This window comes from Zea mays, chromosome 5, assembly GCF_902167145.1.
Source record: "Zea mays cultivar B73 chromosome 5, Zm-B73-REFERENCE-NAM-5.0, whole genome shotgun sequence".
NCBI lineage: Eukaryota > Viridiplantae > Streptophyta > Magnoliopsida > Poales > Poaceae > Zea > Zea mays.
The window spans coordinates 29,645,421-29,671,535 of NC_050100.1; positions in this window are offsets into that span (position 1 = coordinate 29,645,421).

A 26,115-nucleotide genomic window follows, 5' to 3' on the forward strand; every position below is an offset into this window, starting at 1 on the left:
AAGGTGGAACAAGGCCTGCCACCATGTGACGCCGACTGTAACGAAAACCAACGAGATAGTTAGAAATAATATCTAACTTAGTGCTATATATCTAAATAAAATAGGTGGCGTACCCATGCTTCGGCATATTGGCCCAGGCTCCGGCTGCCTTGGTGGTGCGAGGGGCCTTGCATCATCAAACGTCGTTCCCGGCTAGCTGTGTGCGCCTCGTCCCACTCAGCCGAACACCACCTATCCACCATCTGCTCCCAGCACAGAGGATGTGCGGCGCACCAATGTGGAATCACCTGCAAAGTAAACACATAAAGTGCATATCAGAAGATAAAATAAAATTCATGCATGGAGTACTGGTACCAAACATGCATGACTTTACCTGCAGGTACTGCTCCCTGGTCAACGACATGGTTCGGGCTTGAGGTTTGGTCACCTTCTCCCCAAGGACGGAGCCGTGGTAGGTGATGATGGCCTGGATGCGGGCCTCATAGTGCATGTCCACGACGAGCTTCTTACAGGACGTGGTGGCCACCACATCCGCCCTAGCCTCGTATCCAGCATCGCATCTGAAGAAATCCTGCATACAAAAACGATGTATCCATACATTATTTCAAGAATTTGCAACGAATGCGACATATTTTATATTATACTAAGACTTACCCACAGCTCTTGCTTCACCCGCTCCGCCTTGTTATTGAATTCCCTGCCGTCCCGGTCTACTGCATCGGGGACGACGGCGTAGTGGTCGAAGGTGAAGGCTGGGCCCGTCACTCCGGCGTACTCCACAAGTCCAGGGAAGTGTTCCCTGCACAGCAGGCCGAGGATGTTGTTGGGGGGGCGACGATGACCCCCAGCATAATCCAAAACCGTCCAAGACCTGTCCAAGTGATAAATGAAAAGTATTAGTTTATATTATGATTTTGAACACATAATATGAACAAGAATGAAGAACATAAAGTTACATACCTCTCCCCTTCCGGCTGAATCAACGGTCGTCTGTCCCGAAGTATGGGACGCGGCGGGAGACTCGCGGGGCCTCGCAGGTAGATGCTCCTCGAACTAGAGCCACCTGAACCTGAGGCGTCCTGCTGCTGGTCGTCGTCGTCCTGCTGCTGGTCGTCGTCGTCCTGAGGCGCCGCCTGCTGCTGCGCTGCCTGCTCTGCCTCGTGCTGCTGCGCCGCCTGCTCTGCCTCGTGCTGCTGCGCTGCCTGCGCTGCATCGTCCGCCGTCCTACTCCTCCTCCCCCTCCTCCTCCTCAGGAAACCGCCCACCATATTTGTCCAACAACCTGCAATTAAGAGTAAACAAATAAGTGCATATAAAATAAGTGCAATTTAAAAACAGGTGCGAAATAAAAAGTCATATAGCATTACATCGATTAAAAATAATCTTCATATGTGTCGGGGTTAGCCGGATCATAACTCTCATCATCACTATCAAGCATTTCAATCTCAACACCATCGGAAGACGCAACCTCATCATTGCCTTCAAGGATTACTAAGTCATTATCATTTTGCACCTCATCATCCTCCTCATCAACAACCATTTCAATATCTACGTCCATTCCGATAGCTTCTGTTAAGTCTATCTCAAATCGCCCTTCTAGCCCATCTTCTTGGAAGAACTCTCCATCATATGTGTCCGGGTCTAAGTTGTAATCTTCATCGTTAGGAACAGGTAACCTCCCATGCGGCGATACCTTATACACAACATCCCAACCCTTAAGATGTTCTTTCGTTTGACACGCATATGGGAGATAATACACTTGTGTGGCCTGTTGGGCCACGATATAGACATCGTCTCCTGCTAAGGTGGAATCTTGTCGAATTTCGACTATCCCAAGATTAGAATGTGTCCGTCTCGTCATTTGAATATCACTGGAGTAAGAGGTTTGGAACCATAAAAATTGAGCTCATATATTTCTTCAATTCGTCCAAAATAATCGACATTGTCAAGGCCCGGCGTAAAGACTCCAGAACACGTTGTTTTCCGATTGGGCCGACTTTGGTCGTAGTGTGTTGTGCGAAAACGGTATCCATTGATGTCATACCCAGAATATTTCTTGACCCTATAAGCAAAGTCGTTGGCTACTTGTCTCAACTCGGCACTCATAGACGGATCTCTTTGGCCCTGCAAGTATTCGCAAGTTAAAAGATGCTAAATTGAGTTCAAAGACGTATCTCTTTTACAAACTAAGCACGTACCTTACGTTTGAACCAGGAAATGAAATCGGGCAACCCATTTCTCGCACCCTTTCTAAGAAGAGCGTCATATTCCTGTGGAGTGGGGTCCCTTGATCGAAGCCAGAATTCATGAAGAAATTGTTCCATGTATGGCGTCACCTCTTCAAGGTTGGTCAATACGTATAGCATGATATGTCGCCACTCGTCATGATTCAGGGTCTTGGTGGTTGAGCCACTTGCGCTTCCGAGTTGGCCTCGAAATATGCTAAGGTTCGATTCATTGTCGCCATCATTGTAACGAGGGGGTGGATTATGCACGCTCGGCAGTTTGTCACCATAATAAGTTGTTGTGAAGTTTGAGACCTCCTCTAGAATGTATGCCTCTGCAATGGAAGCCTCGATTTTGCATTTATTTCTACATTTCTTTCGAATAGTCTTTAGACATCTCTCGATTGGATAGCACCAATGTCCCTGCACGGGTCCCCCCATTCATGCCTCATAGGGGAGATGAAGAATCAAATGCTGCATTGGATTGAAAAAGCCGGGTGGAAATATCTTCTCAAGCTTACACAGTAACACGGGGCCAATCTTTCCAAGTCTGCAACAACGGTCCGAGACAACTCTTTTGCACAAAGCTGACGGAAGAAATAGCTCAACTCTGAAAGCGCTAGCCAGACATGCTCAGGGACATAGCCTCGAACCATCGCAGGAAGAATCCGTTCAATCCATATGTGGAAGTCATGACTCTTCATCCCTAAGACTCGCATAGTAGATAAGTTCACCCCCCCTACTCAGGTTAGATGCATAACCATCAGGGAACATCAACATCTTGATCCACTGAAGTACTTCCTTCCTCTGGGCCCTGCTTAGGGCGAAATCGGCCTTAGGCCTTCTCCATGTCTTTCCGCCACTTGGCGGCTTCATCTCTAGTTTTGGTCTATCACATAACGCTGCCAGATCCACTCTTGCCTTCACATTATCCTTTGAATTATCAGGAATGTCCATAATTGTTGCCCACAGTGCCTCGGCAACATTCTTTTCAGTGTGCATCACGTCAATGTTGTGTGGAAGGAGCAGGTCGTCATAATAGGGGAGCCGAGTCAAGCCAGACTTATGTGTCCACATATGCTGCTCACCATATCCCACAAAACCACCTTCTGTATTGGCCACGAGCCCATCTATCTGTTGACGAATTTCGGCACCAGTCATCGCTGCAGGTGGGCGATCTGTAACTACGACACCTTTCGTAAAGTTCTTGATGTCTAGGCGGAATGGATGGTCAGCAGGAAGAAATTGTCGATGTTTATCGAAGGACGAATATTTGCCACCCTTTTTCAACCAAATGAACCTGAGAGCTTCCTTGCAAACTGGGCATGGGAACTTACCGTGAACACACCAGGCATAGAATAGCCCATAGGCCGGTAAGTCATGCATGGAGTACTGGTACCAAACATGCATTCTGAAGTTTGTCTTCGTAGCTCGGTCAAACGTCCATACCCCTTCCTCCCAGGCACGTACCAATTCATCGATCAAAGGCTCCATGTACACGCCCATTTTGTTCCCCGGGTGTCCGGGAATTATCAACGACACGAATATATTCTGCCTTTGAAAGCACACACCAGGGGGGAGATTGATTGGGATAACAAACACGGGCCAACATGTGTACGGGGCAGCGCTCATTCCATAGGGATTGAACCCATCTGTGGCCAACGCAACACGTACATTACGAGCCTCTTCGGCTTTCTCACGGTGAATGTCATCAAAGTGTTTCCATGCTTCACCATCTGATGCGTGCACCATCTTGTCAGGATTGTATCGTTTTCCATTTTTGTGCCAAGTCATCTGTTTCGCGGATTCCTCTGTCATGTACAGACGCTGGATCCTTGGTACGAACGGAAGGTGTCGTAGGATTGTCAAGGGGATGTCGAGCTGCCTCTTATGTCCATCACCAGAGTCTACCTCCATAAACCTAGACGAATTACACTTGGGACAGTACTTTGCCTCCGCGTATTCTTTCCTAAATAGCACGCAGCCCTTCGGACAAGCATGAATCTGCTCATACGTCATCTTGAGTGCACGAAGTAGTTTCTGTGCCTCGTACATGCTCTTTGGCAGAACGTGATTATCCGGAAGCAGACTCCCAATAACCGTCAACAAGCCATCGAATGCGTCTCTACTCATGTTGTACTGCGACTTGAACGCCATTACACGTCCAATGGCATCCAGTTGAGAAACCTTTGCCTCGCCGTGAAGGGGCTTCTGTGCCGTGTCGAACATGTCGTAGAATGCCTTTGCAGTCGGCTCTGGCTCGTCATCCATACATCCTCCCGTGTACTGTGCCTCTTGATAGTCGTTCAACATATCCGCTACCCCGGCATCCGCGTCATAATCCTCGACACGTTGTCTCAACACCTCCTCTCTCGTACGATGCGCTTCACCATGAAATATCCACCGAGTATAGCCCGGCGTAAATCCATTCTTCCAAATATGTTCTACCATGGTCTTCTTTGGTTTTCTTTTCCGGTTGTCACATTTGCTGCACGGGCATGGGACTAGACTCGCTCCTTTAGCAGCTTCGCCATATGCCCGTTCAACGAAATCATCGGTCTTTCTAATCCATTCAGTAGTGACATCGTTTCTTCCTCTACGGCCCGTGTACATCCACTCACGGTGCTCCATCCTATAACATATTTAACCAAAGCCTATCAACAAAAAAATCCGGCAGCACCTCCCCTGCACGGGGAGGTTTTCAAAGCCTGTAAATATAAGTAGCAGCACGATGGCTGACATCCACACATATACATATCCACACATATATATTAATGCCTAAATAACCATATAAACAATTAGAAGACTTACCTAATGCATGCAAAGTGAGGACTAAAAACCTAACTCTATTTCACAATACACAATCACACACAAAAAACCTAATTCTATTTCACAATACACAATCACAATACACAACCACACATATACATTTATTTGATAATAGTTAGCAACTAAAATGTAAAAATTAGTTTATACCTATTTGCTCGGCGTGGACGGTGCACGACGGCGAACGGGCGTGACGGCGTGGAGGTCGTGAGCGGTTGACGGCGTGGAGGTCGTCGGCGCGGGTTCGTCGGTGGTCGTGGGCGGCGCGGGCGCGCGGCGAGCGGCAGGCGCACGGGCGCACGGGCGCGCGGCGAGCGGGCGGCGCGGGCGCGCGGCGAGCGGGCGGCGCGGGCGCACGGGCGCGCGGGCGGCGCGGGCGCACGGGCGCGCACGGGCGCGCAGGCCGGCGGCGAGGTGGCCGGCGGCGGGTGGCCGGCGGCGCGCAGGCCGGCGGCGGGTGGCCGGCGGCGACGGTGGGCGCGGCAGCGACGTCGGCGGCGAGGGTGGGCGCGTGCAGCGAGTGAGCGTGAGTGAGAGAGAGAACAGGGATAAGCCGTTGGATCGGCTAAGTTCATGTTCTTTGCCGAGTGCCCGCGATGCGGCACTCGGCAAAGATTTTTTTTTATTTTTAAAAAAGGATTTGCCGAGTGCCAGATCGGCGGCACTCGGCAAAGACGCCTTCTTTGCCGAGTGCCATCCGGGGCACTCGGCAAAGGCTACTTTCCTATGTACTGTGAAAAGGTTTGCCGAGTGCCAGATCGGCGGCACTCGGCAAAGACGCCTTCTTTGCCGAGTGCCATCCAGGGGCACTCGGCAAAGGCTACTTTCCTCTTCTTTGCCGAGTGCCACCCGAGGACACTCGGCAAAGCCAACTTTGCCGAGTGTCCACCACTCGACACTCGGCAAAGTACATTTGAATTTTTTTTTGTTTTCAGCATCAAACTTTTTGTGGTATGTTTCTAAACTATATAGACCTACATGTATCATTTTGGGACAATTATAACAGTGTTTGCAATATTTAGTAGATTTAGTTCGTTTATTTGAATTTCTTCGGAAAATTCAAATTTGAACTGTAGGTCACTCGAAACTTGGAAAACCGTGCATGAAAAAATGATATTCATGATACTTAGCATAAGTTACGACCGATTTTAGAAGTGTACCGGAAACTTCGAGCAACGTGCTCACTAAACATGGCCGTGAACTTGGCATCCACGTGTTTAAAAATTGTATAAAACACAAATAAAGTCAGAAAATCATGAAACTTGTCCCCGTGTCATGATATCACATGTATAGGCTGTGATAAAAATTTTAGAGTATTTGGAGAAAGTTGTGAGACACTATGTGTAGAAACCTAAGAGATCCACATTGAAACTCTATGATTTCATGTGTAGTCCTCTTAGGTTTCTACACATAGTGTCTCACAACTTTCTCCAAATACTCTAAAATTTTTATCACAACCTATACATGTGATATCATGACACGGGGACAAGTTTCATGATTTTCTGACTTTATTTGTGTTTTATACAATTTTTAAACACGTGGATGCCAAGTTCACGGCCATGTTTAGTGAGCACGTTGCTCGAAGTTTCCGGTACGCTTCTAAAATCGGTCGTAACTTATGCTAAGTATCATGAATATCAATTTTTCATGCACGGTTTTCCAAGTTTCGAGTGACCTGCAGTTCAAATTTGAATTTTCCGAAGAAATTCAAATAAACGAACTAAATCTACTAACGATTGAATCTCTGTTATAATTGTCCACAAATGATACATGTAGGTCTACATAGTGTAGGAACATACCACAAAAAGTTTGGGAGACAAAATCAAAAAAATAAAAATATACTTTGCCGAGTGTCTATAGATGACACTCGGCAAAGAGGTCTTTACCGAGTGCTAGATGTGTGACACTCGGCAAAGAATCCTCTTTGCCGAGTGCCAGCCGCTGGCTCTCGGCAAAGACTGACGGCCGTCAGCTTTGGGACGGCCGTTGACGGCCCTTTGCCGAGAGCCCCCTGTGCCGAGTGTTTGACACTCGGCAAACTAGTCTTTGCCGAGTGTCGTCCTGTGCCGAGTGTCCAGCACTCGGTAAAGAGCCTCGTTGCCGAGAGTCTAGCTTTACCGAGTGCGGCACTCGGCAAATCCTTCTTTGCCGAGTGCCCGACAAAAGGCACTCGGCAAAGATTTCAACACTCGGCAAAGCCTTGGATTCCGGTAGTGAGTGTTAAAAACTTTCCAAATTTTCCTTCATCAACTAACCCCCGAAGCTATATTGAGGATGGGAGTCTTCGTCTGGGCAACAAGGAGCCAAGGTATAGACCCAAGCGCAAAATGCTTCTGCAGCATGCACAAACTTATGTATGAAACGAAGACCACTGGAAAAGAACAGTATCACAACAACTTCGGTTGTTATGGATTTATCGCCCGTCCCAACTCAAGCTACCCAGTGCCAACATTTCGGAAAAGATGGCCAGGAAATTGGATGGAGGAATGGCTTTATGTGAAGAACGACTTAGTAGTGAGGGAGGATGTTAAGGAGGTTATTATGCGCCCCATTTGGTCCCGCTTTGGCCTCCGAAGGCCGAAGGTTGAGATTGACGAAGCCGCCGAAGCATGCCAAAAGGCATTTGGTATTGTCTGCTTTTTTATTGGTACAAGAGATTTAATCCAAGAGCATATAGCCTTCAGAGTATGGTCGCTTGTAGAGAACTGAGAAATGCCGAAGGAGACTGTCACCGAGTCTAGCGAAGGTGAGCTGGTTCGACTGAAATACACCTTCAGATATGAAGATAAATTTGATGAACCAAATGACGACTGGCTGAAATGTATTGAAGCTACAAGTGATGAACTGCTTGGGCCATATTACAAAGCAGAAGATAATGCATTATCCACATCCTTCGGGGGTCGAGAAAAAAAGAGATTGAACAGAGTTTTTGATGCTATTGGTTTTGTTTACCCCGACTACTGCTACCCGCTGCGGGGACGGGGAAAGAAGAGAAAAACTGCTGCTTTGGCCAAGACTGCTGCTTCGGCCACTCCAGATGAGCCTGCGCCGAAGAGCAAAAAATTGAAAGTCCTTACCCACCGGCCACGTTATATTGAACCGGCCGTAGTGCCTGAGTTTGGCGGGGAGACTTCTTCAGCTGCTGAACCAAAAGAGCCCATTCCTCCTATGCAGAAGGTTGAAGATCCGGCTATAATGTTGAAGGTACCCTTAGCCGAGCTAGCTGAGTCGAAGACTGATAAAGATAAGGCCGAAGAACCAAAAATTGAAGAAACAAAAATGTTAGAAATTTTAAGCCCTTCGGCAGAAGTAACAGTGCTGAAGGGACAAAAAAGTTTTGCAGCAACTCCCAAAAGAAGAAGGATAGCAAATGTACTAGATGTGTTAGAAACAGTAAAGGCTTTAAGCTCCACTCCTTCAGGGAAAATCGCCGAAGCTTCAAAAATGCAAACCGAAGCTGAAACAAAGCCGGCCGAAATTAAAGCTGCAGTAATCCAAGCTAGTGCCGAAGCTAGCCCTTCAGGGCTCGCCGAGAAAAAACCTTCGGAAATTGAAGAAGAGGCAATAGAAGAAAAGGCCACAAAGCAAGTTTCGCCTGAAAAGGTTGCTACTCCTGCTCCCGAAGCTTTGAAAAAGAGCATTGATTATATCATCTGCCATGCTTCGGGAAAGATACTTTCTAAGGAAGAAAAACGAGAAGCTCAACATTATGCCCAAAAACTGAAATACCCGAAGGGGGCATTGGTGTTTAATGGCAGCGGGGAAGAAGATTTTTTATACTGTCTCCCGGATAACAAAGAGATATCCGTCAGCCGGGAGATAGGAAGAAGCTTCGGATTTTCGAAGCTAGAAGATGGCCTCTCAGTACTATCAAAGGATGAATTGGCTAATAGTTTAGCATGTAATAGCATAAAGGTATGAAAATCAATTTTGTATTTGAAAACGAATTATTTCATTTGTTTATACTTAATATTGTACTCCTCTTGCAGGGCTTGATCCTTAGCAATGCCCTTAGAGCACAGAAAAATATCGAAGATGAAGGGTGTACAATGGCTCTGAACAACCTTCGTTCAGAGGTGATTGAACTAAGGAACGAAGGCCTTGAGAAGGATAAAATATTAATTTCATTGGTAAACAAAATAAAAGAAGACGAAGCCAGTTCCAAAGCTCAAGCTGAGGCCCAGAAGAATGAAATCGAAGACCTTCGGAAACTAGTTGAGGCCAAAGAAAAATGCGCTATCGCTGAAGCTAATCGAGATGCCAGCGAATATTGGAAAAATTATTTAGAAAAAACAGTTGCATAGCTTCGCGCATCCAAGGAAATATGTTTTGAAAAATTTGTGGGGTGCGTGAAGAAGATGAAGACTCTTTGCCAACGTGGGTGCTTATTCAAACGAAGACAACTTCATACGAGGCGACCCTGAAGGCGTTATCGAGTGGATCAGTGGTGAAGCCGAAGCTTTTGAGGAAATCTTAAGTGATCGTGGGGATGTCTGCGCATTCTCTGGCACGAGAGGAGTTGCAGTCGTCCTAGAGAAGGCGGGTTGAGATCATGTTAAAACCTTGGCCCAGGCCAAAGCTGCCTTCTCCGTGGATGACACGAAGGACCCCTCGGCCGAAGCAAGTTTAATAGGCGGAAAATTTTTCACTGATATCTGGGAAAATGACGACCGAGAAATGGCTCATGAAATAATGAAGAAGAGCGAAAAAGATAGTCATGACGTTCGAGAAGCAACGAAAGAAGCTGAGAAAGCTGCGGAACTCGAGAGACGGATAGGTATTACTTAATGGCTTTTAGCTTTGTCGTTTATTTTCGTGACTTCGAACTAATTGATGTTTTCTACCGCAGCTGAACTACCTCCTCCACCAGAGCCGTTCGACCCGCTGGCCAACCCAGAAACAAAGAAAGCAATAGAAATCATTAATATGGCCGAAGTTATTGTCGACGAAGTTGTTATCAAACTGCTTAACAAAGCTGTAGAGAAAGTTCTGAATGAAGAATATCAGTTATTGTAAAAACATTTCTAGGATATTAATGTAACATTTGCTGAGCTAAGTCTGTAATATTTGATGTTTATAATTTTGAACGTAATATGTAAGTTGTTTGTAACTCAGTTCTTTGCGATGCATGAAACTTTATGTACATACCGTTTTTTAGCCTTCGGCGAAAAAACACCTTCCCTTCTTTTTATGCTTCGTAAAGAAGAGTTTTTATGCCTCGTAAGAACATCCACACTTCGTAAAAACATCAATGCTTCGTAAACAATAGATCCCTTCTTCCACATCAGAACTGATGAAGCGGTAATTTTCAGTTTACTTTGTGCCTTAGCACCTTTTCATTTTTGTAAAGCATTCTCCGAAGATCGATTTCGTCTCCAATTCATGTCATTGGTGTGATATGATGTATGATGTGATGCTATGCGATATGATGCGATGATATGATGCAAAGAATGATGCTAATGCCAAAGACACATACCCACGCTGAAACACAATCTCTGCGTCCCCTTAGGAACAATCAAAATCTCTTTGTCGTTTATTTTTCGGCTTCACCGCTTATTTTTCGGTGTAAGTTCTGCATCCCCTTAGGAACGTCTTTTGAACTTCTTCGCCTTCTATTTCGGCGGTATTCGCGTTGACTTTTCGTGCTTCGCCTTATATTTCGATGGTATTTGGCTCTGCATTCCCTTTAGAACGACTTTTGAGCAGAAAACTTACACTGTGCTCCCTTAGGAACGACTTTTTGTAGCTTCGGCAAACTTACGCTGCGCTCCTTAGGAACGACTTTTTGTAGCTTCAGTAAAACTTGCAATGCGATTTTTAGTTCTGCATCCCCTTAGGAACAACTTTTGAGCTTCAGTAATTTTTGAGCTTCGTGAGTCTGTGGAAAAGATATATTTCACTATGACAAGAACGAAGCTATTGCAAGAAATTAAAAATGACAAGAAAACTAGGTTTACATTGATTGTTCCTTATTAAAAAGAAAATGACAATGAATGTAAAAATGTTTCAGGGGTAGGATATCTCTCAATAGATGTGTTTTGATTCTGGCACAGTACTGTTGATTGTGCGAGCTTCGGATTCCTCCCTGAAATCTCGCTGTTGATGGGTCTGTTAGCTCCCTTCTAGCTGCTGACCTCGTGAATAGGCAGGTTGTAGTGGTGGCGGAGGTGGAAGCTGTGGCCAAGAAGTCTGTGGCTGACTAGCCAAAGCAACAGAAGTTGCATAATGATTACCCACATATTCTGTTATGTAGGGTGAGTGACACGAAGCAGTGTGCAGGACCTGCTTCGGTTGACTTTGTCGGGCTTCGGCTTCTGCGATCTCTTTCTACTTTTGGATGGTGATTTGGCACATTCTTGTAGTATGGCCCTTGTCTTCACCACAAAATAGGCAGTAGATCTTCCTAGGCTGATCCCCATATCTTCCTCTGAAGCCCCTAGCGCCTCTGCCTCTTGGAGCTGGCGGCCGGAAAGAGCTTTGTTGCTGCCCCGAAGATTGTGAAGTATGTTGCGGCCTCTGCAGCTGACTTCCTCTGTCATCACTCTGAGTGGAGTTGTGAATTGACCTGACATGCCTCGGGTGGATTCTTCCTCCGAAGCCCCTGGTCATCTCAGAGAACCTATAAGCTTCCTCCCTTCTTTGGCGGAAGTCATTGTCAGCCCGGATGTACTCATCCATCTTTTGAAGCAGCTTCTCCAGAGTCTGTGGAGGCTTTCTAGCAAAATACTGGGCAGTAGATCTTGGACGAAGCCCCTTGATCATGGCCTCAATGACAATTTCATTGGGCACTATAGGCGCTTGTGCTCTCAGACGCAAGAACCTTCGGACATATGCCTGGAGATACTCCTCATGGTCTTGCGTGTACTGAAACAGGGCCTGAGCTGTGACTGTCTTTGTCTGAAAGCCTTGGAAACTTGTCACTAGCATATCCTTGAGCTTCTGCCACGAAGTAATAGTCCCTGACCGAAGAGAAGAATACCATGTTTGGGCCACATTCTGAACTGCCATAACGAAGGACTTGGCCATGACAGTTGCATTGCCTCCATATGAAGATATAGTTGCTTCATAACTCATCAAAAACTGCTTCGGATATGAATGCCCATCATACATGGGGAGCTGTGGTGGCTTGTATGATGGAGGCCACGGGATAGCCTGCAGTTCTGCTGCCAAGGGAGAAGCATCATCAAAGGTAAAGGTATCATGATTAAGATCATCATACCATCCATCCTCGTTGAATAAACCTTCTTGATGAAGCTCCCTGTGTTGGGGCCTTCGATCTTGTTCGTCTTGAGCAAGATGGCGTAGTTCTTCAGTGGCTTCGTCGATCTGCCTTTGAAGATCAGCCAGTCAGGCCATCTTCTCCTTCTTCCTTTGTACTTGCTGATGGATTATCTCCATGTTTCTAATTTCTTGGTCCAGCTCCTCCTCCTGGAGTGTTGGACTGGTGGCCTTCCTTTTCTGACTTCGGGCCTCTCGGAGAGAGAGAGAGGGTCTCCTGATTTGGGTCCAGTGGCTATAGTGCGGCAGCCCCTGGCGCTGAAACTTTCTTCGGCGGCATGACGAAGGTCAGTGCTTGTCGAAGGTGGTCGAAAAAGGGTTCACCGGAGGTGGCGCCAATGTTGGGGACTTGTTCTCAAATACTATGAATTAAGAACAAGGCAACACAAGATGTTAAATGTTAATGCCCTTCGTCTTTCGAAGCATTATTCCCTTTAGGATATAATGATCTTCAGACGAAGGTCATGAAGGACATACCTTCATCATTGCAGTATATGTTAACTAATGAAAGAAGAAGCATATGGCATATAGGAAACAACATAAACAATTATATAACATTATTAATTCATTCTGATTATATAATCATAGAAAGGCAGGAACAATATTGAATTACAAAAGTACCTTCGGCTTGGTGGAAGGCAAGAAAGTACAAGCGTGACGTAAAAGCAAGCACAAGTCAGCGTGAACAGTACGGGGGTATTGTTCATCTATTTATAGGCACAGGACGCAGCCTGTGAGAAATTACATTCATGCCCTTTACATTTATTATTGACTTATATACAAATCTATGAGGACTAAATAGCCTTTTCTCCTTTAAGTCGGTTCCTTTTCCTGCGGATAAGCCGAAGCTCCCTTGCGCGTAGCTTCGGAGCAACGGCAATCTTTGTCACGATCATGCTCTTCTCATTGTGTACACTTTTATCATGAATCCGAAGGTACCTGTCCATAAGCCATACTTGGAAGTCATTGTTAAATTACGTTTTTGAGAACCTTCAGAGGACGAAGGCCCCCAACACTACCAGAATCCGGCTCTTTACCGAGTGCTCGATGCTTTGCTGAGTGCTTTATTTCGAGCACTCGGCAAATACTTCTTTGTCGAGTGCCGCAATCGGCAAATTTCTATTCTCGGTAAAGAACATGTTTACCGAGAGCAGGACTCTCGGTACAGGTAGACACTCAGCAAAGACTGCTTTACCGAGTACCAAACACTCGACGAACAGCGACGCTCGGCAAAGGGCCATCAACAGGTGTCTATAGCTGACGATTGTTATCTTTGCAGAGCGTCGGGCTTTGGCACTCGGTAGAGAAGCTACTTTGCCAAGTGTCTCAAGGCAGACACTCGACAAACCATACTTTGTCGAGTACCATCCTTGGACACTTGGCAAAGTATATTTTATTTTTTTACTTTTTCCAACCAAACTTTTTATGGGTGTTCCTACACTATGTGGACTTAAATGTTCCATTTTGACATAATTATCAAAGTGTTTGCTATAACAATTAGATTTTGTTCTTTTAGTTGAATTTACTCGGTTAATCCAGATTTGAAGTGCAAGTCACTCGAAAAATAGAACCGTGAATGCAAAAATGATATTCATGTTATTTAGCACAAGTTATGACTGATTTAAGGAACATACCGGAATTTTCGAGCACCATGCTCACGTAACGTCACCGTGAACTTGCGCTCAAGTTGTTTAAAAATTGTATAAAACTCAAACAAAATCAGAAAATCATGAAATTTGTCGACATGTCATGATATCATATATAGAGGTTTTGATAAAATTTGAGAATGTTTCGTGAAAGTTATCACGCACTATGAGTATAAACCTAGACAGTGTGCTTGTTCATATTATGTGATCAAATTCATAATATAAACTAATACTTTTTAATTATCGCTTGGGCAGGTCTTGTAAGGTTGTGGAGAAAGCAGGGGGTCACGGCCGCAACCCCAATGGCATCCTCGGTCTTCTCTGCAGGGAACATTTCCCTGGACTGGTTGAGTACGCTAGAGTGACAGGCCCAGCCTACACCTTCGACCACTACGTCGTTGCCCCCTATGCAGTAGACCAGGACGACAGGGAATTCAACAACAAGATGGAGCGGGTGAAGCAAGAGTTGTGGGTAAGTATTAATATGTCGCATTAGTTGCACATTATTGAAATAAGTCTTTGTATGCATGCGAGGCTGGATATGAGGCCAGGGCGGATGTGGTGGCCACCACGAGCTGTAAGAAGCTTGTCGTGGACATGAACTACGAGGCGCGGATTGAGGCCATCGTCAGCTATCACGGCTCCGTCCTCGGGGAGAAGGTGACCAAGCAGGACACCCGAACCTTGTCGTTGAGTAGGGATCACTACTTGCAGGTAAATACATCACTTTAATATTCATGACAATTTTTTCCTTAATTTTATCTTCTGATATACAATGTACTTATTTTACTTTGTAGATGATTCCTTATTGGTGCGTCGCGCATCCTCAGTGCTGGGAGCAAATGGTGAATAGGTGGCGACCTCTTTAAAGAGGTACAGTGCTTGCAGGTAAATACAAGACTTTAAAGAGGTGCTTTACCGAGTGTCTAGGCTATAACACTCGGCAAAAAAGGCACACCTAGGCAACGGTAAAGCTTCTTTGCCGAGTGTTATGGCCTTAGCACTCGGCAAAGAAGCAACCTTTGTCGAGTGTCTCCTATTGCACTCGACAAAGGTACTGACAAAGGGGCCGCTGGCGACCTCTTTACCGAAAGGTAGTCTAGTGAACACTCGACAAAGAGGGAAACTCTTTGCCGAGTGTCACCTAAAACGCTCGGAAAAGGGATACTCTTTGCCGAGTATCACCTAGTACACTCGGCAAAGGCTCTGTCTCCGTTATCAGTCGCGACTTTTCTTTGCCGAGTACCTTGTGACACTCGGCAAAGTCTTTGCCGAGTGTCCGATAAAAAGTACTCCACAAAAAAATCGTTACCGATGTACAGTTCGCCGAGCTCTCTTTGCCGAGTGTCAAAGCCTTCGCCAAGTGTTTTCTAGACTTTAGACACTCGGCAAAGAAGCCGATGAAGCTTTCAAACTAGGGCTGAGGAAGACCCTAGTTGTCTGGATATCAAATGGCATTTTGGATGGACCCTAGAAAGCTTTTGGCGCTGGAGTATGGTAGTAAGAGGTCGGTACACATTTATTTTATAAGTGAATGATAAGGGTATCTTTATTTGAGATTATAATCTGTCAAGATTATATAATCTAACTTATTTTACATTTAGTTTAAAATAAGTTAGATTATATAATCTAGACAAACAAACAAACCCTAAGAACTATTAACAATAAAATACATGTAACACATATGTTGAGGACTTGTTCTCAAATGCTAAGTGAAAGTCGCCTAGAGGGGGGGTGAATAGGGCGAATCTGAAATTTACAAATTTAATCACAACTACAAGTCAGGTTAGCGTTAGAAATATAATCGAGTCCGAGAGAGAGGGTGCAAAACAAATCTCAAGCGAATAAAGAGTATGACACTCGGATTTGTTTTACCGAGGTTCGGTTCTTGCAAACCTACTCCCCGTTGAGGTGGTCACAAAGACCGGGTCTCTTTCAACCCTTTCCCTCTCTCAAACGGTCCCTCGGACCGAGTGAGCTTCTCTTCTCAAATCAATTGGGAACCAAACTTCCTGCAAGGACCACCACACAATTGGTGTCTCTTGCCTTGTTTACAATTGAGATGATCGCAAGAAAGAATGAGAAAAAGAAGCAATCCAAGCGCAAGAGCTCAAAAGAACACAACAAATCTCTCTCACTTAACACTAAAGCTTTTGTGGAATTGGGAGAGGATTTGATCACTTTGTTGTGTCTAGTATTGAATGCTTAGCTCTTGTGAGTAGTTGGAAGATGGAAAACTTGGATGACTTGAATGTGGGGTGGTTGGGGTATTTATAGCCCCAACCACCAAACTAGCCGTTTGGTGGAGGCAGCTGTCGCATGGCGCACCGGACAGTCCGGTGCGCCACCGGACACTGTTCGGTGCGCCAGCCACGTCACCAGGCCGTTGGGTTCCGACCGTTGGAGCTCTGACTTGTGGGCCCGCCTGGCTGTCCGGTGGTGCACCGGACAGGTCCTGTAGACTGTCCGGTGTGCCACCCGCGCGTGCACTGCTCCTCTACGCGCGCAGGCGCGCATTTAATGCGTTGCAGTCGACCGTTGGCGCAAAGTAGCCGTTGCTCCGCTGGCTCACCGGACAGTCCGGTGTGCACCGGACATGTCCGGTGAATTATAGCGGAGCGGATTCCCGAAGCTGGCGAGTTCAGAGTCGCTCTTCCCTGGGGCACCGGACACTGTTCGGTGATGCACCGGACAGTCCGGTGAATTATAGCGGAGCCCTCTGAAAATTCCCGAAGGTGAAGAGTTGGGCATCGAGTTCCCTGGTGCACCGGACACTGTCCGGTGGTGCACCGGACACTGTCCGGTGGTGCACCGGACATTGTTCGATGGCACACCGGACAGTCCGGTGCGCCAGACCAGGGCAGCCTTCGGTTATTCCTTGCTCTATTTGTTGAACCCTTTTCTTGGTCTTTTTATTGGCTTAGTGTGAACCTTTGGCACCTGTATAACTTATAGACTAGAGCAAACTAGTTAGTCCAATTATTTGTGTTGGGCAATTCAACCACCAAAATTATTTAGGAAATAGGTGTAAGCCTAATTCCCTTTCAATCTCCCCCTTTTTGGTGATTGGTGCCAACACAAACCAAAGCAAGTATAGAAGTGCATAATTGAACTAGTTTGCATAATGTAAGTGCAAAGGTTACTTGGAATTTAGCCAATATAAATACTTATAAGATACGCATGGATTGTTTCTTTATTTTTAATATTTTGGACCACGCTTGCACCACATGTTTTGTTTTTGCAAATTCTTTTTATAAATTCTTTTTAAAGTTCTTTTGCAAATAGTCAAAGGTAAATGAATAAGATTTTGCAAAGCATTTTCAAGATTTGAAATTTTCTCCCCCTGTTTCAAATGCTTTTCCTTTGACTAAACAAAACTCCCCCTTAATGAAATCCTCCTCTTAGTGTTCAAGAGGGTTTTGAGATATTAATTTTGAAATACTACTTTCTCCCCCTTTTGAACACAATAAGATACCAAATTGAAAAACTCTTTTAAAATCATAGTTTTAAAATAAGGGTGGTGGTGCGGTCCTTTTGCTTTGGGCTCATACTTTCTCCCCCTTTGGCATGAATCACAAAAAACGGATATTTGAGTGAGATATAAGCCCTTTACTAACTACTTTCTCCCCTTTGGCAAATAAAACATGAGTGAAGATTATACCAAAGACGGAGAGATGCTCGGAGCGACGGCGAAGGATGAGTTACGGAGTGGAAGCCTTTGTCTTCGCCGAAGACTCCAATTCCCTTTCAATATACCTATGACTTGGTTTGAAATTCACTTGAAAACACATTAGTCATAGCATATATAAAAGAGACATGATCAAAGGTATACTTATGAGCTATATGTGCAAGACATCAAAAGAAATTCTGAGAACCAAGAATATTTAGCTCATGCCTAAGTTTGTTAAAGGTTTGTTCATCTAATGGCTTGGTAAAGATATCGGCTAATTGTTCCTTAGTGTTAATATATGCAATCTCAATATCTCCCTTTTGTTGGTGATCCCTTAAGAAGTGATACCGAATGGCTATGTGTTTAGTGCGGCTATGCTCAACGGGATTATCCGCCATGCGGATTGCACTCTCATTATCACATAGAAGAGGAACTTTGGTTAATTTGTAACTGTAGTCCCTAAGGGTTTGCCTCATCCAAAGTAGTTGCGCGCAACAATGACCTACGACAATATACTCGGCTTCGGCGGTAGAAAGAGCTACGGAATTTTGCTTCTTTGAAGCCCAAGACACCAAGGATCTTCCCAAGAACTAGCAAGTCCCCGATGTGCTCTTTCTATTAATTTTACACCTCGCCCAATCGGCATCCGAATAACCAATCAAATCAAATGTGGATCCCCTAGGATACCAAAGCCCAAACTTAGGAGTATAAACTAAATATCTCAAGATTCGTTTTACGGCCGTAAGGTGAGCTTCCTTAGGGTCGGCTTGGAATCTTGCGCACATGCATACGGAAAGCATTATATCCGGTCGAGATGCACATAAATAGAGTAAAGAGCCAATTATCGACCGGTATACCTTTTGATCGACGGATTTACCTTCCGTGTCGAGGTCGAGATGCCCATTTGTTCCCATGGGTGTCTTGATGGGCTTGGCATCCTTCATCCCAAACTTGGTTAGAATGTCTTGAATATACTTCGTTTGGCTAATGAAGGTGCCCTCTTGGAGTTGCTTTACTTGAAATCCTAAGAAATACTTCAACTCCCCCATCATGGACATCTCGAATTTTTGTGTCATGATCCTACTAAATTCTTCACATGTAGACTCGTTAGTAGACTCAAATATGATATCATCAACATAAATTTGGCATACAAACAAGTCATTTTCAAGAGTTTTAGTGAATAAAATAGGATCGGCCTTTCCGACTTTGAATCCATTAGTGATAAGGAAATCTCTAAGGCATTCATACCATGCTCTTGGGGCTTGCTTGAGCCCATAAAGCGCCTTAGAGAGTCTATAAACATGGTTAGGGTACTCACTATCTTCAAAGCCGGGAGGTTGCTCAACATAGACCTCTTCCTTGATTGGTCCATTGAGGAAGGCACTCTTCACGTCCATTTGATAAAGCTTGAAGCCATGGTAAGTAGCATAGGCCAATAATATACGAATTGACTCAAGCCTAGCTACGGATGCATATGTTTCACCGAAATCCAAACCTTCGACTTGGGAGTATCCTTTGGCCACAAGTCGAGCTTTGTTCCTTGTCACCACACCATGCTCGTCTTGCTTGTTGCGGAACACCCATTTGGTTCCTACAACATTTTGATTAGGACGTGGAACTAAATGCCATACCTCATTCCTAGTGAAGTTGTTGAGCTCCTCTTGCATCGCCACCACCCAATCCGAATCCTGAAGTGCTTCCTCTACCCTGTGTGGCTCAATAGAGGAAACAAAAGAGTAATGTTGACAAAAATGAGCAACACGAGATCTAGTGGTTACCCCCTTATGAATGTCGCCGAGGATGGTGTCGACGGGGTGATCTCGTTGGATTGCTTGGTGGACTCTTGGGTGTGGCGGCCTTGGTTCTACATCCTCCTTGTCTTGATCATTTGCATATCCCCCTTGATCATTGCCGTCATCTTGAGGTGGCTCATTTCCTTGATCTTCTACTTCATCAACTTGAGCCTCATTCTCATTTTGAGTTGGTGGAGATGCTTGCGTGGAGGAGGATGGTTGATCTTGTGCATTTGGAGGCTCTTCGGATTCCTTAGGACACACATCCCCAATGGACATGTTCCTTAGCACGATGCACGGAGCCTCTTCATCACCTATCTCATCAAGATCAACTTGCTCTACTTGAGAGCCGTTAGTCTCATCAAACACAACGTCACAAGAAACTTCAACTTGTCTAGAGGACTTGTTAAAGACTCTATATGCCCTTGTGTTTGAATCATATCCTAGTAAAAAGCCTTCTACAGTCTTAGGAGCAAATTTAGATTTTCTACCTCTTTTAACAAGAATAAAGCATTTGCTACCAAAGACTCTAAAATATGAAATATTGGGATTTTTACCGGTTAGGAGTTCGTATGATGTCTTCTTGAGGATTCGGTGTAGATATAATCGGTTGATGGCGTAGCAAGCGGTGTTGACCGCCTCGGCCCAAAACCGATTCGAAGTCTTGTACTCATCAAGCATGGTTCTTGCCATGTCCAATAGAGTTCTATTCTTCCTCTCCACTACACCATTTTGTTGTGGCGTGTAGGGAGAGGAGAACTCATGCTTGATGCCCTCCTCCTCAAGGAAGCCTTCGATTTGTGAGTTCTTGAACTCAGTCCCGTTGTCGCTTCTAATTTTCTTGATCCTTAAGCCGAACTCGTTTTGAGCCCGTCTCAAGAATCCCTTTAAAGTCTCTTGGGTATGAGATTTTTCCTGCAAAAAGAATACCCAAGTGAAGCGAGAATAATCATCCACAATAACTAGACAGCACTTACTCCCGCCGATGCTTATGTAAGCTATCGGGCCGAATAGATCCGTGTGTAGGAGCTCCAGTGGCCTGTCAGTCGTCATGATGTTCTTGTGTTGATGATAAGCACCAACTTGCTTCCCTGCTTGGCATGCGCTACAAATCCTGTCTTTCTCAAAATGAACATTTGTTAATCCTAAAATGTGCTCTCCCTTTAGAAGCTTATGAAGAATCTTCATCCCAACATGTGCTAGTCGGCAATGCCAGAGCCAGCCCATGTTAGCCTTAGCAATTAAGCAAGTGTCGAGTTTAGCTCTATCAAAATTTACTAAGTATAGCTGACCCTCTAACACTCCCTTAAATGCTATTGAATCATCACTTCTTCTAAAGATAGTGACACCTACATTAGTAAATAGACAGTTGTAGCCCATTTTGCATAATTGAGAAACGAAAAGCAAATTGTAATCTAAAGAGTCTACAAGAAAAACATTGGAAATGGAATGGTCAGGTGAAATAGCAATTTTACCCAGTCCTTTGACCAAACCTCGATTTCCATCACCGAATGTGATCGCTCTTTGGGGATCTTGGATTTTCTCGTAGGAGGAGAACATCTTCTTCTCCCCTGTCATGTGGTTTGTGCACCCGCTGTCGATTACCCAACTTGAGCCCCCAGATGCATAAACCTACAAAACAAGTTTAGTTCTTGACTTTAGGTACCCAAATGGTTTTGGGTCCTTTGGCATTAGACACAAGAACTTTGGGTACCCAAACACAAGTTTTTGACCCCTTGTGCTTGCCCCCAACATATTTGGCAACTATCTTGCCGGATTTGTTAGTTAACACATAAGATGCATCAAAAGTTTTAAATGAAATGCTATGTTCATTTGATGCACTAGGAGTTTTCTTCTTAGGCAATTTAGCATGGGTTGATTGCCTAGAACTAGATGTCTCACCCTTATACATAAAAGCATGGTTAGGGCCAGAGTGAGACTTCCTAGAGTGAATTCTCCTAATTTTGCTCTCGGGATAACCGGCAGGGTACAAAATGTAACCCTCGTTATCCTGAGGCATGGGAGCCTTGCCCTTAACAAAGTTGGACAATTTCTTAAGAGGGGCATTAAGTTTGACATTGCCTCCCTGTTGGAAGCCAATGCCATCCTTAATGCCAGGGCGTCTCCCATTATAAAGCATACTACGAGCAAACTTAAATTTTTCATTTTCTAGTTCATGCTCGGCAATTTTGGCATCTAATTTAGCTATATGATCATTTTGTTGTTTAATCATAGAAAGGTGATCATGTATAGCATTAACATCAACATCTCTACATCTAGTGCAAATAGTGACATGCTCAGTGGTAGATGTAGAGGATTTGCAAGAATTAAGTTCAACAATCTTAGCACGTAATATATCATTTTTATCCCTAAGATCGGAAATTGTAACATTGCAAACATCTTATTCTTTAGCCTTAGCAAGCAATTTTTCATTTTCATTTCTAAGGCTAGCAAGAGAAATGTTCAATTCTTCAATCTTAGCAAGCAAATCAACATTATCATTCCTAAGATTTGGAATTGAAACATCACAAACATTTGAATCAACCTTAGCTAACAAGTTAGCATTATCATTTCTAAGGTTGTCAATAGTCTCATGGCATGTGCTTAGCTCACTAGTTAATTTCTCACATTTTTCAACTTCTAGAGCATAAGCATTTTTAACCTTAACATGTTTTTTGTTTTCCTTGATTAGGAAGTCCTCTTGGGTGTCCAAGAGATCATCCTTCTCATGGATAGCACTAATCAATTCATTTAATTTTTCTTTTTGTTGCATGCTTAGGTTGGCAAAAAAAATGCGCAAGTTATCCTCCTCATTACTAGCATTTTCCTCATCACTAGAGGTTTCATATTTAGTGGAGGATCTTGATTTTACCTTCTTCCTTTTGCCGTCCTTTGACATGAGGCACTTGTGGCCGACGTTGGGGAAGAGAAGACCCTTGGTGACGGCAATGTTTGCGGCGTCCTCGTCGGAGGAGGAGTCGGTGGAGCTCTCATCGGAGTCCCACTCCCAGCAAACATGGGCATTGCCGCCCTTCTTCTTGTAGTACTTCTTTTTCTCCTTTCTTCTCCCCTTCTTGTCGTTGCCCCTGTCACTGTCACTAGAGATAGGACATTTTGCTATAAAGTGACCGGGCTTACCACACTTGTAGCAAACTTTCTTGGAGCGAGATTTGTAGTCCTTCCCCCTCCTTTGCTTGAGGATTTGGCGGAAGCTCTTGATGATGAGCGCCATTTCCTCGTTGTCAAGCTTGGAGGCATCGATGGGTGTTCTACTCGATGTAGATTCCTCCTTCTTCTCCTCTGTCGCCTTAAATGTGACCGGTTGTGCTTCGGACGTGGAGGGGTCATCAAGCTCGTTGATCTTCTTTGAGCCCTTGATCATGAACTCAAAGCTCACAAAATTCCCGATTACTTCCTCGGGAGTCATTAGTGTATATCTAGGATTGCCACGAATTAATTGGACTTGAGTAGGGTTAAGGAAAACAAGTGATCTTAGAATAACCTTAACCATTTCGTGGTCATCCCATTTTTTGCTCCCGAGGTTGCGCACTTGATTCACCAAGGTTTTGAGCCGGTTGTACATGTCTTGTGGCTCCTCCCCTTGGCGAAGACGGAAGCGACCGAGCTCCCCCTCGATTGTCTCTCGCTTGGTAATCTTGGTTAGCTCATCTCCCTCGTGCGCGGTCTTGAGCACGTCCCAAACTTCCTTGGCGCTCTTTAATCCTTGCACCTTGTTGTACTCCTCTCTACTTAGAGAGGCGAGGAGTATAGTTGTGGCTTGGGAGTTGAAGTGCTCGATTTGGGCTACTTCGTCCTCATCATAATCTTCATCCCCTACGATGGTACCTGTACACCAAACTCAACGACATCCCATATACTTTTGTGGAGTGAGGTTAGATGAAATCGCATTAAATCACTCCACCTTGCATAATCTTCACCATCAAAAGTTGGTGGTTTGCCTAATGGGACGGAAAGTAAAGGCGTATGTTTAGGAATGCGAGGATAGCGTAAGGGGATCTTACTAAACTTCTTGCGCTCATGGCGCTTAGAAGTAATGGATGGCGCGTCGGAGCCGGAGGTGGAAGGTGATGAAGTATCGGTCTCGTAGTAGACCACCTTCCTCATCTTCTTTTTCTTGTCGCCACTCCGATGCGACTTGTGGGAAGAAGATTTCTTCTCCCTCCCCTTCCCTTTGTTGCGGGACTCTTCCGATGAAGCCTTCCCGTGCCTTGTAGTGGGCTTGTCGCCGGTCTCCATCTCCTTCTTGGCGTGATCTCCTGACATCACTTCGAGCGGTTAAGCTCTAATGAAGCACCGTCCTCTGATACCAATTGAAAGTCGCCTAGAGGGGGGTGAATAAGGCGAATCTGAAATTTACAAACTTAATCACAACTACAAGTCGGGTTAGCGTTAGAAATATAATCGAGTCCGAGAGAGAGGGTGCAAAACAAATTGCAAGCGAATAAAGAGTGTGACACGCGGATTTGTTTTACCGAGGTTCGGTTCTTGCAAACCTACTCCCCGTTGAGGTGGTCACAAAGACCGAGTCTCTTTCAACCCTTTCCCTCTCTCAAACGGTCCCTCGGACCGGGTGAGCTTCTCTTCTCAAATCAATTGGGAACCAAACTTCCCGCAAGGACCACCACACAATTGGTGTCTCTTGCCTTGTTTACAATTGAGATGATCGCAAGAAAGAATGAGAAAAAGAAGCAATCCAAGCGCAAGAGCTCAAAATAACACAACAAATCTCTCTCACTTAACACTAAAGCTTTTGTGGAATTGGGAGAGGATTTGATCACTTTGGTGTGTCTAGTATTGAATGCTTAGCTCTTGTGAGTAGTTGGAAGATGGAAAACTTGGATGACTTGAATGTGGGGTGGTTGGGGGTATTTATAGCCCCAACCACCAAACTAGCCGTTTGGTGGAGGCAGCTGTCGCATGGCGCATCGGACAGTCCGGTGCGCCACCGGACACTGTCCGGTGCGCCAGCCACGTCACCAGGCCGTTGGGTTCCGACCGTTGGAGCTCTGACTTGTGGGCCCGCCTGGCTGTCTGGTGGTGCACCGGACAGGTCCTGTAGACTGTCCGGTGTGCCACCCGCGCGTGCACTGCTCCTCTGCGCGCGCAGGCGCGCATTTAATGTTTTGCAGTCGACCGTTGGCGCGAAGTAGTCGTTGCTCCGCTGGCTCACCGGACAGTCCGGTGTGCACCGGACATGTCCGGTGAATTATAGCGGAGCGGATTCCTGAAGCTGGCGAGTTCAGAGTCGCTCTTCCCTGGGGCACCGGACAGTCCGGTGAGTTATAGCGGAGCCCTCTGAAAATTTCCGAAGGTGAAGAGTTGGGCGTCGAGTTCCCTGGTGCACCGGACAGTCCGGTGCGCCAGACTAGGGCAGCCTTCGGTTATTCCTTGCTCTCTTTGTTGAACCATTTTCTTGGTCTTTTATTGGCTTTGTGTGAATCTTTGGCACCTGTATAACTTATAGACTAGAGGAAACTAGTTAGTCCAATTATTTGTGTTGGACAATTCAACCACCAAAATAATTTTGGAAATAGGTGTAAGCCTAATTCCCTTTCACTAAAAGTTAAGAACAAGGCAACACAAAAAATGTTAAACGTTAAAGTCCTTCGTCCTTCAAAGCATTATTCCACTTGGGATATAATGATTTTCGAACGAAGGTTATGAAGGACATACCTTCATAAGCATTACATATCATAATGAAGAAGGAGTTACATGGAATATAAAAGATAACATAAACAGTTATGTATTATTATCAACTTATTTCTGTTTTATTGTTATGGAAAAATATAAATGATGTCGAGTTACAAATGTACCTTTGACTTGAAAGAAGGTAAAAGCACAAGCGTGACGCCAAAGCAAATGCCAAATCAGCGTGAATAGTACAGGAGCACTGTTCACCTATTTATAGGCACGGGACGCAATCCATATAAAATTACACTCATGCCCTTTACATTTGCTAATAACCCTATAGTAATTCTCCGAGGTCTAAATTGCCTTTTCATCTTTAAGTCGGTTCTCTTTTCTGCTGTCATGCCGAAGCTTTCCTGCGCACAGCTTCGTGATCAACTTGTCCTTCATCATAATCACCTTTCGTCTCGCTCAGGCTTCGTCCTGACCATGCTCTGTATGCTCATGATCCGAATCCGAAGGTACCTGTTCACATATTTCACTTGGAAAACATTGTCAAATCATGTTTTTGAGGACCTTCGGAGGACGAAGGCCCCCAACAGTAGCCCCTCGCAATATTAATTTGTAATAAATTCAGATTGCGATATGGACAAAGGCCTCAAGCCGAAGGTCCGAAAAAACACCTTCCCTTTGCTAGAATAGCAGCAGTCACCGACATGCAGGGCCCCCCTATTTTCAACGCACTAGGCGTATAAATAAGAGCACACCACGAACTCATTTGGTACACTTTCTTTGCCATCTGCTCTTGCTTACTCAGTTTTTAGCTTTTGTGCAACAAGACTTGCTTAGTCTGTAAGTTTTTTAAGCTTCGGCTTTCCTAAGTGGTTTTTAGCATTTCCGAAGATGTCTGAAGATAAAAAAGTTGTTGCTGAGACGAAGCTAAGCCTTCTTGAGGAGAAGAATCTTGGCTTCCATGAATCAATATCAAAGACAAATATAGAGAAGATTACAAAGGAAATTTTGGAAGG